At 45.5% G+C, this 12,354-nt stretch overlaps 1 protein-coding gene across 6 annotated transcripts in view; it reads right to left on the bottom strand.

Annotated features, from left to right (window-relative positions):
* The window catches only part of ZHX3 (zinc fingers and homeoboxes 3), a 125,169-nt gene that overhangs the window by 95,165 nt on the left and 17,650 nt on the right, over positions 1 to 12,354 (bottom strand). For 2 of the 6 annotated variants that reach the window (XM_073880421.1, XM_025875435.2), the window contains exon 1: positions 8,494 to 8,690. The exons of 1 other annotated variant lie outside the window; for it this stretch is intronic. The gene's annotated coding sequence lies outside the window, so the exon portion shown is untranslated. Of the gene's footprint in view, positions 1 to 3,422; positions 3,465 to 7,910; positions 8,055 to 8,103; positions 8,220 to 8,493; positions 8,691 to 12,354 lie in introns of those variants that run through there. 3 more of the 6 variants (XM_073880416.1, XM_073880418.1, XM_073880420.1) reach the window with 3 other exon arrangements.

The raw sequence follows: 12,354 nt of genomic DNA, 5'->3' as shown, positions 1-12,354 counted from the left end.
CCAGCCATGCTAAAAGGAAATAAGAAATGGAACACATGACAGAGCAAATCAAGTTTTAGGTTTGAGGTCCATAGCAACCACTTCTAGCAAGGCTGACAACATTCTTTTCCTGCAGCTTTAGTGTTTGGGTATGACAAACCAGGCTGGAAGTAAAGTTTAAATATTCTAAACACTACAACTCAAACTTCCTTACTAGCAACAGGGTATTCTAAATGGTCAGCCAAGAATGACTAACTCGAAGTTCCCTCCCAGCAGCTATTCTTTTGCAGGAGTCCTCTTCCTTGTCATGAAAAGGAACAGAATTTTCTTGGTGAAAAAACAGAGAATGGGGTGGTAAGCTGCTGCCATCATGATATTAAGTATCTAATCATGTATACAGCTCCTTGGGGATAATCACCACTCTTGTCTTTAGCTTGTCAATGAGTAAATGTTTTAATCCCGTATTTTCAGAGACAGAAATGTGCCACGTAAGTTAATTTTTATGGGTAACTGAAGCACTACAACATGCTAGCTTAGGACTCTAAGCATTCTAAGTTGCATTACTTCCTTCCCACCCAAACCATAACCTGACCTATTCCTGTTGAACAGGACAACAATTATGATTAATTAATGTATCCAGGGACCGCTGAGGCAAACAGGACTGTTTCTTCTAAAATGAATGTCCCCAAATTGCTGTACTTTGAATTATTTTGTACAGTGTTTCTGTCTCTGTCATCACCAGCTGTCTCTTCTTGCTGTGGTCAGTGTGTTCATCTCTAATGGTAGGTCCCTTAATTTACTGCTTCCGATATCAGACAGACCTGGAAAGCTAAGCTATTAAGAGTCATGGGCCAAGGCTCACTCCTACCAGCCTCACCTCCTTCATACCCAGTCAGCTTCCAGACCCCACAATCTTAAACACTACAGCTGTGTTCCCCAAACTTGCCTAATTATAAAGAATTACCAGGTATGTGGGTGGCAGTGGGAGAGTTTAAAATATACATTCTCAGTCCCCTCTCCTATAAATTCTAATCCAGTGGACCCAGTATGGGGCCCTGAAATCTATATTTTTAACACACACCCTCAGATGATTTTCATGACCAAGTTTAGAAACACATATAATATGTCATGGGTGCTGCCCACTTGAATTGGGATTCCTTCTGAAGCATAATGAACCTGGGCCAAGGCCAACTCCTTCCAGAGAGACCTTGCAACCAATAAAGTTGCCAGGTCATTGCTCTTCCACTGTCCTCAGGTAAAATCCCCTGATCTTCTGAGGCTCCTGCAGGCTGGCCATACACCTGTTCTCTTGCTGGTAGCCTTCACTGAAGACTTGCACACTTTCCTTCTCTCCACCCCAGACATCCTGCCATCCCTGTGATGGATTATTCTGACCACATGGATGACCCAAACAACTCTCCAGCCTCTCAGTTACTTGACCTCCTTGACTTCACTCATCTTCACTGAGTTCACTTCATTTTAGCCATTCGTGCCTGCGGCAAAACCCAGAAGCCCATCATGTCCAGTAATTAACTGCTCCAGCTCTGAAATCTTCCACTCACATGTCCCTGTCTAACCACAACCTCCTATTATTCTATCACTCCAATACACACACTCCTTGACTTCATCAACACCTCTGGTCCTTTTCTCCTCCTCATCCAGCCTAAAAACCCTTATCTGTCATGTTAATCACTCCCTGGCCAATATCCAGAGCCTCTGCCCCACCATCCTTCTGCCAGCAAACCTCAGCCCTGGCTCAATCCAACCATATGCCTTCTGTGCTCCTAAAACCCAGCAACTGAATGCTACTGATAGCATTCCATCCATGGTCTCCTACCTCAACAGAGCCCCTGTATATTGTCAGGAAATCATGGACATTGCCCCAAGTTCACTCTTCCTGACCTCAGTTATATGTCAAATCTCCTTGTTTTCCCTCTGACCTCTTCCCATTTAGTCTTAGCAGACAACCTCATCCAGTACTTCATAGAGTTGTTGGAAACGACCAAACAAGCACTTGATCCTAACCCATCCCACCAGAAAATTCAACTGCGCCCCAATATTTTTTTAAGATTTTATTTATTTATTTTAGAGGGCGGTGAGGGACAGAGGGAGAGAGACAATCCCAAGCAGACTCATGCTAAGCCTAACACCGGGCTCAATCCCACGACCCTGAGATCATGACCTGAGCCGAAACAGTTTGACACTTACCTGACTGAGCCACCCAGGCACCCCTGGTGAGTATCTTTCTGATGAAAAAGAAAAAACTAGCCAGACTCTCAAAAATGGCCAGTCTCTCAAAAGATCTATCCTGAGAACCTGAGAATCTTTAAGATGAAAAGGAGTTTATTTATTTTTTTTTTTAAGATTTTATTTGTTAGAGAGAGAGCGTGAGCAAGAGAGAGAGTGAGCAAGGGTACAAGCAGGGGGGAGCTGCAGGCAGAGGAAGAAGCAGGCTCCCTGCTGAGCAAGAAGCCTGATGCGGGGCTCGATCCCAGGGCACTGGGATCATGACCTGAGCCGAAGGCAGACGCTTAACTGACTGAGCACCCAGGCGTCCCGATGAAAAGGAGTTTAAAAAGAAGAAAACTATCTTACCTCAAGCATTTAACAAGTTTGAATCCAAACATAAAGTTGCCATACATCAGAATGATTATAAATCACAAGCCAAATAGTTAATTCCCTGATCATTTTTATAAATTCAAAGCCAGAGTCAGTGAAATAATACTGTTAGTTATGGTCTTTTCACTCTTACCCAAACTCTAATTTGTTGATGAGGCTGCAAGTCTTTTCCGGAGGGTTTTTTCCCTCCCCTATAATATTAATAGCCAACATTCACTGGTTTTTTGTGTATAGTTATGTTACTCACAATGACCCTGTGAGATAAGAACTATTATTTTTTTCCATTTACAGCTGAAAAAACAGACTTAGACATGTTAAGTAATTTGCCCAAAGGCTTACAGCTAGAAAGCAGCAAAGGCAAAATTAAAACAGAACTCAAACTAATCTATGTGCTTTGGCATAGTGGTTTTTAACAGCAACTTCCCAGGAAATGCAGCACCCTAATCCAATTTTTATACTCCAGTGTATGCTTAGAACCCTCAGACATTACTATTATGGTCTATTTCACATTCATTCATCCCTACACTCACATCAGAAGGCAGTAATGAATAGGAGGAAAGTTTCTACAGTCAGATCACATAGATTCAAATCCTAGCTCCATCACTTTCTTAGCTGCGTAACTTTAAAATTATTCCTCTAAGCTCATTTTTTTCAACTAGGATGCAGAAATGACAATGTAATAATCACAGTCACCTTAGTCAGTTCTCCCAAAGATTTAAAGACAATACATGATTGCACTTAGCTCTGGACCTGACACATAGTAAGTCCCAAAAAAGGTTAGCTGTTATAAAAACTAGTATTCAAAAGGTATTGAGGACCTGTACCCATTGGATTCAAGGCAGAGCACTGGGTGCCAGGACTTCACCATAAACAGGCCAAGGCTGTCTCTGCCTTCATAGGTCTTGCAGTCTCCTGGGAGAGCAGACAAAAAAGAAGGAAACATATCAATGAGATACTTAGAATTCTGGTGAAGCATTAAGCAAGAAATGCACATGTACTAAGAGGGGACAACAGGGAGGAAGCTACCGTGAAAGGAGTGTCAGGAAAGGCCCCTATAAGGAGGGACATTTTAGCTGAGAGCAAATGTTTGAGAAGGATCTTTCTATGAGAAGAATAGGGAAGGGTGCCAGGCAGAGAGAAGGGCCTGTACAGAAGAGGAGGAGAACTGGCAAATTATAGGAACTGACAGTTCCAACCTGACAGAAGAATGGCTGGGCAAGGAGCAGAGGTTGGAGAGGGAGACAGAGGCCGAGTACATCAGATTAAGAGTGGGTGTGGGTCTAAGTGCAGTGGGAAGCCACTGCGGTGGGGTAACGTGATCTGGTTTGCTTTTCAGTAGCATCACTCTGGCTGCAATGGGGACAGGGGTTAGAAGAAGGCAAGAGCAGAAGCTAGGAGACCAAGTACAGGCAGGGGCACTCATCCAGCTGAGAAGACAGCGGCTAGATTAGGAGGATGGAGGGAAGGGAGGATTTGAGGTATTCTGGAGCCTTGGCCAACAGGCTGTGCTGATGGGTTAGATGTGGGGTGAAGAATCAGGAAGAAACAAAGACAACTTTCAGGAGTTTGGCTTGAACAATGAGAGGACAGTAAGGACAAAGATAGGGAAGGCAGGGGGTGAAGAAAGCTGGGAGAGAGGGAAGACAGGAGTCAGGAATGAGGACTATAAATCTGGAAGTTGGAGAGGAAGATATTTTGGACATATGAAGTTTGAGATCATGGTGGGGCACCAAGGAGAGATAGTAGGAAGGCAATGGGGGCAAAAATGCAAGACTAGAACCAGAGAAAAGTCCAGGAGGAGGTCTAACCGAGGGAGGGAGTTAGCATCCAAAGGGTATTAAAGTCCTGGGAACAGATGAGATCATTTAGGGAGAGAATATGATGACAGAAGGGAGATAGCCAAGTGCCAAAAGAGAAGAAATAATAAGAAATCAGGTTGGTGGGCACTGGGTGGCTCAGTCAATTAAGCATCTGCCTTTGGCTCAGGTCATGATCTGAGGGTCCTGGGATCGAGCCCCGGATCGGGCTCCCTGCTCTGCGGGGAGCCTTCTTCTCCTTCTCCTGCTCCCCTTGCTTGTGTGCACACGCGCTCTCTCTCTCACTCTCTGTCAAATAAATAAAATAAAAATCTTTTTTAAAAAATGAAAGAAAGCAGGTTGGTAATCTAAAACTGAACATGATTGTCATGGTCAGGTAGCCCATGCAAAAACACACAGAACTGCCCCAACTATGTGCTCAATAAATGTCTATGGAACAAATAAAAATAAATTCTTAATGCATTCCTTTTAGGCCTTTAAAAGAAAATTTTCATTTAGGATTTTCTCCCCAAGTTCTTGTATATTTGAGGTTGTTTTTGAAAGTCTCTGTTTGGATTCTATACAAAGGAATCCTTTTCCTTATGAGCAAAAAACAAGGATTTTTTTTTTTACCAAAAACTCACTAAAAAGTAGTCTACTTGAAATTCAAGCTTTTTAAAAAGCTTACACTCATGCTATTTCCTTTTTGTAAAAATTCTACCCCAAGATACAATTTTTCCCATCCTTATAATGAAAATGCAATTTTATGTTTTACTACAGATATCATTTCATCCTGAAAGATGAACTGGTACTTTCAAACTGTTCAAGAGTCACATGAGAGATGTAAAATGCTCAAGAGATCAAGGATTTATTTTAAAATGTTAAAAAAAAAAAACAAACTTAAGTATACCTGCGAGGCCATCCAAAAACTGATAAGCAAGGAGTTGAAAAGGATAGAATTGCCAGGAAAATAAGTAAATATAACAGCTACTCCTCAAATGAAAACACATTAAAGCTGTAATTATATCTCTGGGTATCTGTTAACACAAAAAACTCACTATGCTCTTGAGGCTTATACTATCACTAAGAACTCCCAAATTGAAATCACAGCTGTAAACATAACTGGGATACTTTATACTTTTCAAAGATTTCCAGTGTGACACAAGGGATAATGCATAAAAAAGAAAGCCAGTAACATTTACCAAAAATGTTTCTTCCCTCGATTGTTCAAGTCAGATCAAGACTATAATTCTAAGATTACAAGCCTCACTTGTAAAATTCCTCCTCTCAGATATGTAAAGGACTATCCTGACTTTTAACGGATTGTTATCCCACTTCAGGATAGACCTATCTAAAAGCCAGGAGGTTACAGGAAGGTCACAGGAATGGATGGATAATGAGCATTCATTCACTCATTCATTCAACAAATATTAAGCACCTATAATGTGTCAGGTGCTGTTCTGAGCCCTGAGGACACATCAGTGGAAAAAAATCTCACATTTCTGGGGTAATGGGGGAAAAGAGACATAAATCAACAAATGATAATGTAGTCACCACTGGGAATAAGTGCTATGAAGAAAAATAAGGCTAAGTAGGGTTAAGGAGGAGAGGGGAATGGGGTGTATTTTACACAGAAGGGTCAGGAAAAGCCTGATAAAGTTAAATCTGACCAGAGACCGGAGGCGAGAACCATGATATCGAGGGAACGGAGTTCTAGGCAGAAGGAAGAGCAAACACAAAAGCACTGAGGCTGGTATATGCTTAAAGCTTTAAAGGAATAGCAATGAGATATGTTTGGCAAAACTGGAAGTGAGAACAGGGAGGTAGCCTGGTTAGCCACGGCAAGGACTTCATATTTTACTTTAAAAATCAGAAGCTACTGGAGTGCTCTAAGCAGAGGATCCAATTTAGTTTTTAAAAGTATCACAAAGGGAACACAAGTTCTTACTCATACATAAGTTTTATGAGTAATAAATAGGTTAAATATATACCTACAGAAGAGGAGACAATACCTCCAGCTGCAGAGTACTTTAAAGTTGCAAGTCAGATTAAGCAAAGAATTATGTATAATCACCACTGAATCCCTACATCCACCATCCTCCTCTCACGCCTTTACGAACGAGGCATACAGAATCTGTAAGATTTTACATAATCTATTTATAAGTAGGAAAAAAGCATATAATAAAACAATCTCCTAGGGTGCCTGGGTGGCTCAGATGGTTAAGCCTCTGCTTTCCGCTCAGGTCATGATCCCGGGGTCCTGGGATCGAGACCCCGCATCGGGCTCCCTGCTCAGCTGGAAGCCTGCTTCTCCCTCTGCCTCTCTCTCTCTCTCTCCCTCCCCCCACCCCGTCTCTCATGAATAAATAAAAAATCTTTAAAAAAATAAAAAATAAAACAATCTCCTAGTATGGTAGAATTTTGTTAAGGAAAAAAAAACTTATACAGAGGAACAAAAGACTAAAAAGATAAATACCTAACTGGTCTCCTACCGTTTGTGGGATTATGGGTTTTTTCTCAAGCTTTTGTTTTTCTAGTTTAATGCTTTAAACGTGAATTACTTTTGTAATTTTTAATGTTATCTTAAAAAAAAAACACTCCTACCAGGAGACTGCGCTAGTCTGAAATCATACTTAAATATGAAAACAAAACAAAACACGGGGAACATTTTCTCCAAAAATTACCCCACTTCCACGCGATGTTTGCCCGTTAACGAAGCACTGCACAAATCAAGCGCCGCTCAATGTATCAAGGTCACAAAACCAACTTGGTTAATATGTTTATCATTACATAGTAGCTCTGTCCTCTACAGCAACTTTGATACCATCTTTCCAAGGCAGCAATAGAAGGGCCCTTTCATTAATGTCCTAAGACTCTTTGATACTACTTTGCTGCTTCTGGATTTTTCCACTGTATGTCTCTTAGAAACAAATTAAGCCCGAATAAGTTGTTCCAGCTAATGAAGTGTGCTTTTGGCTCTTTCCCCGTGGTTGAGAACTATCCGGCAAAATACCAATTGTTTTAGGACGTATTTTCCCTTGGTTTCTAAATACCGCGATGCTAAGTTTACTACAAATAAAGAACATCAACATAACAACGTACAAGAACACGTATACATGGAAACTACTGTCGCCCCTTTTTAAACTGAAGATGTGTGGAGTCTCATGAATAAATACTATGTGTTCACATGACACAGATAAAAACAGGAGTATGCCCTCCTCCTCCCTCTACCTAACCTCTCCTCCCCACCACAGAACAGTTTCTCCCAGGGCACAAGCCCAGGGCAATCACTGCTCAAAAATGCAAACCACGCAACTCAAAGTGACTCAAGCTCTTAAACACTTTCCACCTAAGCTCCACATCCCACCCGCTCCTCAATCACTTCCAACAGGCTTCTCTGAATGGAAATCCCAAACTCCGCTCACACGCCACTCTCGGAATCCGGGAACCCGGGGCCCAGGGGGAGTGTTTTCGCGTGGGCAAACGAGGGTCCCGGAGTGCAGGGCTCTACTGTACCCCCAAGCGGCTGGAGTCCCCGGCTCAGCTGCCTCCTCGGCGGAGCTGGCGCTCTCCACGCCAGGGGCAGGGGCTGCCCCACGCCCGCAGCGGCCCGCGGAAGCCGTAGCGAGGGGCTCCGGGCCGCCCGGCATCCCAGCCCCGGGCTCTCGGGCGCCCACGCAGTCCCGCACCCGCGCGCTGGGACACGCACCCTCGCGGGGCCGGCCGGGCATCTGCAAGCGCCCCCCTCCCCTCCGCGCCCCCTGGCGCTCCGGTAGTGGCTGCGGCCCGCGGGGTCTACACCGAGCCCCAGGACGCCCGAGCCCAGGGCTGGGGGGGGGGTTGCTGACAGATGGGGCGAAGGCGGGGCTTTGGGGGGAAGGGGCGGAGCCTGCGCGCATGGGGGTGCTGGCGGCTGACAGAAAGACCCGGGGCAGCGGGCGGGAGGGGCTGGCGGCCGCCGCGGGCAGGGCCGGGGGGTCAGGCGTGGCGGGAGGGAGCTCGCGCAGACACGGGGGGCTGACAGGCAGAGAGACACACACACACGGAGACTGACAGTCCCGGGGGCACGCGGGGCCGGCGGGCCGCGGCGGGCGCTCACCTGGCAGCGGCGGCGGCGGCTGCGTCGGCGCCCGCGGCCGGACCGCTCTCCCCGCGCTCCGGGCCTCCCTCCCGGCGGGCGGGCGGGCGGCCGGCGCAGGCCCCGCGGAGGCGGCGGCGACGCCGGAGCCTCGGACTGCTGGGCGGCGGGGACGCAGCTGCACCAACCGACTCCGGGCCGCTCGGCTCGGCTCGGCCACGCTCGGAGCCGCTCGGCTCCGCTCGGCCCCGCTCGGCTCGGCTGGGGGCGGGGCCCGAGGCCCCCCGCCCAGGTCGCCTCTTGCGCCCGGGGGGCGGGGTTTTAGTGCGGGCGCGAGCCCCCTGACGTCGCGGGGAGCGGACCTTGCCCCGGACGCATGCGCAGGCGTCGTCCCGCTTTTCTCCGCGTGGAGACTGAAGGGGGCGGGGAAGGAGGGCACTGGGGGCGGATGCTGAGGCCCCAGAAGTTCCCGGCTTTTGTGCTCCATATCCTGGTCTTTCTGGAGGATCACCTAAGGAAGGTCACAGAAGGCTACTCTTTCGCAAGGATGTAGGCAGAGCATGGATCCTGGTCCCTGCGCGGCCCCTCTCCCTACGGTCCGGTTTTTCCCAACAAGCACCGCCTGGGAGTTGGTTTTTCTTTCCTCCCACCAATGCTTCCACTGCAGTTTTTAATCTCTTCTGTTTCTAAACAACAACAACTTCTGATGGCGTTTTAACATCAAATCTTCAGGTACTTGAGAACTTGAAAGCCTCAGTCCCTGCAGGTACAATAATGCTTTCCTTTCTTAACAGCTTCCGTTGTGTCACTTGTAACACCCGGGATGGGGTTGGGCCCTTTTCTGGTTTTTCGTCACACGTCCCAGGTACCTGTGTTGTCATGGAGCCCAAGTCTATGGCAGATATGCTCTGAAAGTGATCCCCACCTTTAGAATCCAATGATTAATATACAGCAAGAGCTCTGCAGTCTGACACATCTAGGTTGGCATCCCGGATCTGCATTATGTTGACAGATTAATAATTGGCTGGGTGACTTTGGACATGCCATTTAATCTTTAATCCATAAAAGAGCAATGAAAATATTAGAAATTAAGCCAGTAGAAACGACTGGAAGATTTAAAAGACAGCACCCATTAAGCTTTCTGCACAGTGCCTGGTGTTCAATAAATAAAACTGACTTTAACTTCAGGTTGCATTTTAACCTTCAGATTCTGAAAAACAGTGAACATATAAAGTATTGGGCAATGTGTCAAACTTGACATGTCCAAAACCAAACTCTGGAACTTGCCCCTCAATTTGCTCCGTTCAGTCTTCCCCACCTCGGTTAAGATCAATTACATCGGTCTGGTGGCTCCTGCCAAACCTTGAAGTCATCATTAACTCCTCTTTTCCTATCAACATATCTCACATGTAATCCAACAGCAAATACCTTTAAAATAACCTCATTTGAGCCCTGGTCATCGTTTTCCTGGAATATTGCAATAACCTTCTACCTGCTCTGCCTGATTCACCTCTGCCCTCAGAGAGCTTGTTCTCAAGAAGCCAGAGGGATTCTGTTAAAACCTAAGTCAAAACATATTTCTCCCCTTCTCTAAAGCCTCCAATGACTTCCTATCTCACTCAGAGCAAAAATCAAACTCTTTGTCAAGGACCCCCAAGAGCCTATTGTGACCTCCCCCCACCCAACACTCCTCCCCTTTTCTAACTGCATCTCCTTGCACTCTACCCCTTCACTCCATTCCAGACACACTAGCCGCCTTCCTGCTTCTGGAACATGCAGGTTCATGCCTACCTCCAGACCTTTGCATTTGATGTTTCAAGGCATGTGCCCTTACTCCAAATTTCAAAATTTTCAAAAGTCACTGCCTCAGACTTACCCAGACCACTTTACTAAAATATCAGGTCCCACCCCCCCCAACATCATTCTCTCTCCCCTCATCCTGCTTTACTTTTCCTTGTAGCCCGTATGACCTGAATATCATCTGTAATGTTCTGAGGGCAGGGACTTGTGTTGTTCATCTGCAGTATCTGGAACATGGCCTGATATGGTTAGGTACTCGCTATATATTTCTTGAATGAATATGAGTATATATGGAATATGTTGCTCAACTTTAACTTCATTTACTCAACAAATTTTCTGAGCATCTATTCCAATCCAGGTACTGTGGGATGTGCGGGTAAACAAGGCATTCTCCCAACCACTAAGGAACTCAGAATTTCAAATGAGACAGACATATAAAGAAGTACTTCTGGAAGAAATGTGGGGCACCTGAGTGGCTCAGTCCGTTGAGCATTTGCCTTCCGCTCAGGTCACTATCCCAGCATGCTGGGATCAGCAGAGAGCCTGCTTCTGGGTCTCCTGCTCCCCCTGCTTGTGCACACTCTTTCTTTCTCTCTCTCTCTCAAACAAATAAATAAAATCTTCAAAAACAACAACAACAAAACCTAAAAAATGGAAGAAAATATGTAACACTACATGTATGTGCTACTTGCTTTGGGAAGCAGAGAGAAGGACATAATACAATATAGGAGAGTGTAGAAAGTCTTCCCACAGGAGCCGACACTGGAGCTGAGTAAAGAATTGAGGGAGGAGGAGAGGACTCCAGGCAGAGAATATAACATGCACTCAATAACCAGTGTTGGGAAGTATGTCACAAATAGTATTTACCCAAGGAGACAAATTATTTTCCTTAAGAAAAAAGCAGATTCCAGGTGATCCCTGTAATAATGTCACCTGAACTCACTCACATTCTGATGAACTTTCTCAAGCAGGAAAGAAATTGCCAGAAGTATAGTTGATGCAATAGAATTGCCACCTGACCTCTGTTTTACTGGAATAAGCTACACCTGCAACCGTTTTTTGTGTCAGGGTCCAGAGGCCAAGAGCATGTATCAGTTAGGAGTTTGCTGGCAGCAAGTATCAGTATCCTCTCAGGCCAGTTAAAGAAAAACAAAGGGGAATTTATCTTAGGGCATTTTAGGGGTCAAAGGGATGAGTCTCTCAGGCCAACAAGAACCCAGATGGACTGCTGGATGGATTGGAAGCAGAGCAGGGGGTGCCAGTAAGACTCTCCCCCACAAACTTGTTTTCTCTCCTTCCAGGTAATACAATGGAAAAATATGTCTACCAGCTACTCCCAAGTACATGATACAATTCCAACTACACAGATACTAAAAATTCCTCATCATTCCAAACCCAAAATCTCAGAGAAGAGGCTCTAATTGACCCAACTTGTGTCAGGTGTCCCCCTCTCCCCCAGAACAATTGTGGCCAGCTTACAGGTCATGTCGTTCACAGGAACCCACCTCTGTGGATCAAGACCACAAAAAAAGGGAATTGTTTTGAGTTGAGATATCTTAATATAAGTCCCTGGTAGAACCATGAACGCCACTTAATGGCAAAACACCTGAGAGACATTTGATAGTCCCACAGAAAGTGAGTACTGAGTTTTCCTGATTTCTGCGGAGTAAGGAGGCCTCTTTTTTTACGTAGCAATCAAAACCATAAGTTATTCTTCTCCCAACAAAAAGTGGGCAAAAACTGGGGTGGTCTCCATAAGCCCTCTGTGGTGGGTATTCTGATGGCCTCCTGTGGTAGTGGACATTAATGCTAGCCACCAAATATTTCTGGTGTGTTTCCCAGGCATATGATAGGATTGTGCTTCCTTACAGCTTACAGTCAGAGGTGGTCATGCCACTTGCTTTGGTCAATAATATGTGAGTAGATGTACTCCCAGGTCCAAACTTTAAGAGCTAGTAGGCAATTTTGTATACTCTCTTTCCCTCAGCAACAACAATAGACAACGCTGAAGATGGTGATTGCTCCATCATTCTGGGTCCTGAAGGGAGGAGACATTAAATAGTGCCCCCCAGGGGACTCACA

Source organism: Callorhinus ursinus, unplaced genomic scaffold (genome assembly GCF_003265705.2).
Source record: "Callorhinus ursinus isolate GAN/ISIS: 27379988/994484 unplaced genomic scaffold, GSC_fseal_2.0 scaffold38, whole genome shotgun sequence".
NCBI classification, from domain to species: Eukaryota; Metazoa; Chordata; class Mammalia; order Carnivora; family Otariidae; genus Callorhinus; species Callorhinus ursinus.
The sequence above is the reverse complement of the archived record's forward strand: the minus strand, read 5'-3'. Positions and strand labels throughout refer to the sequence as shown.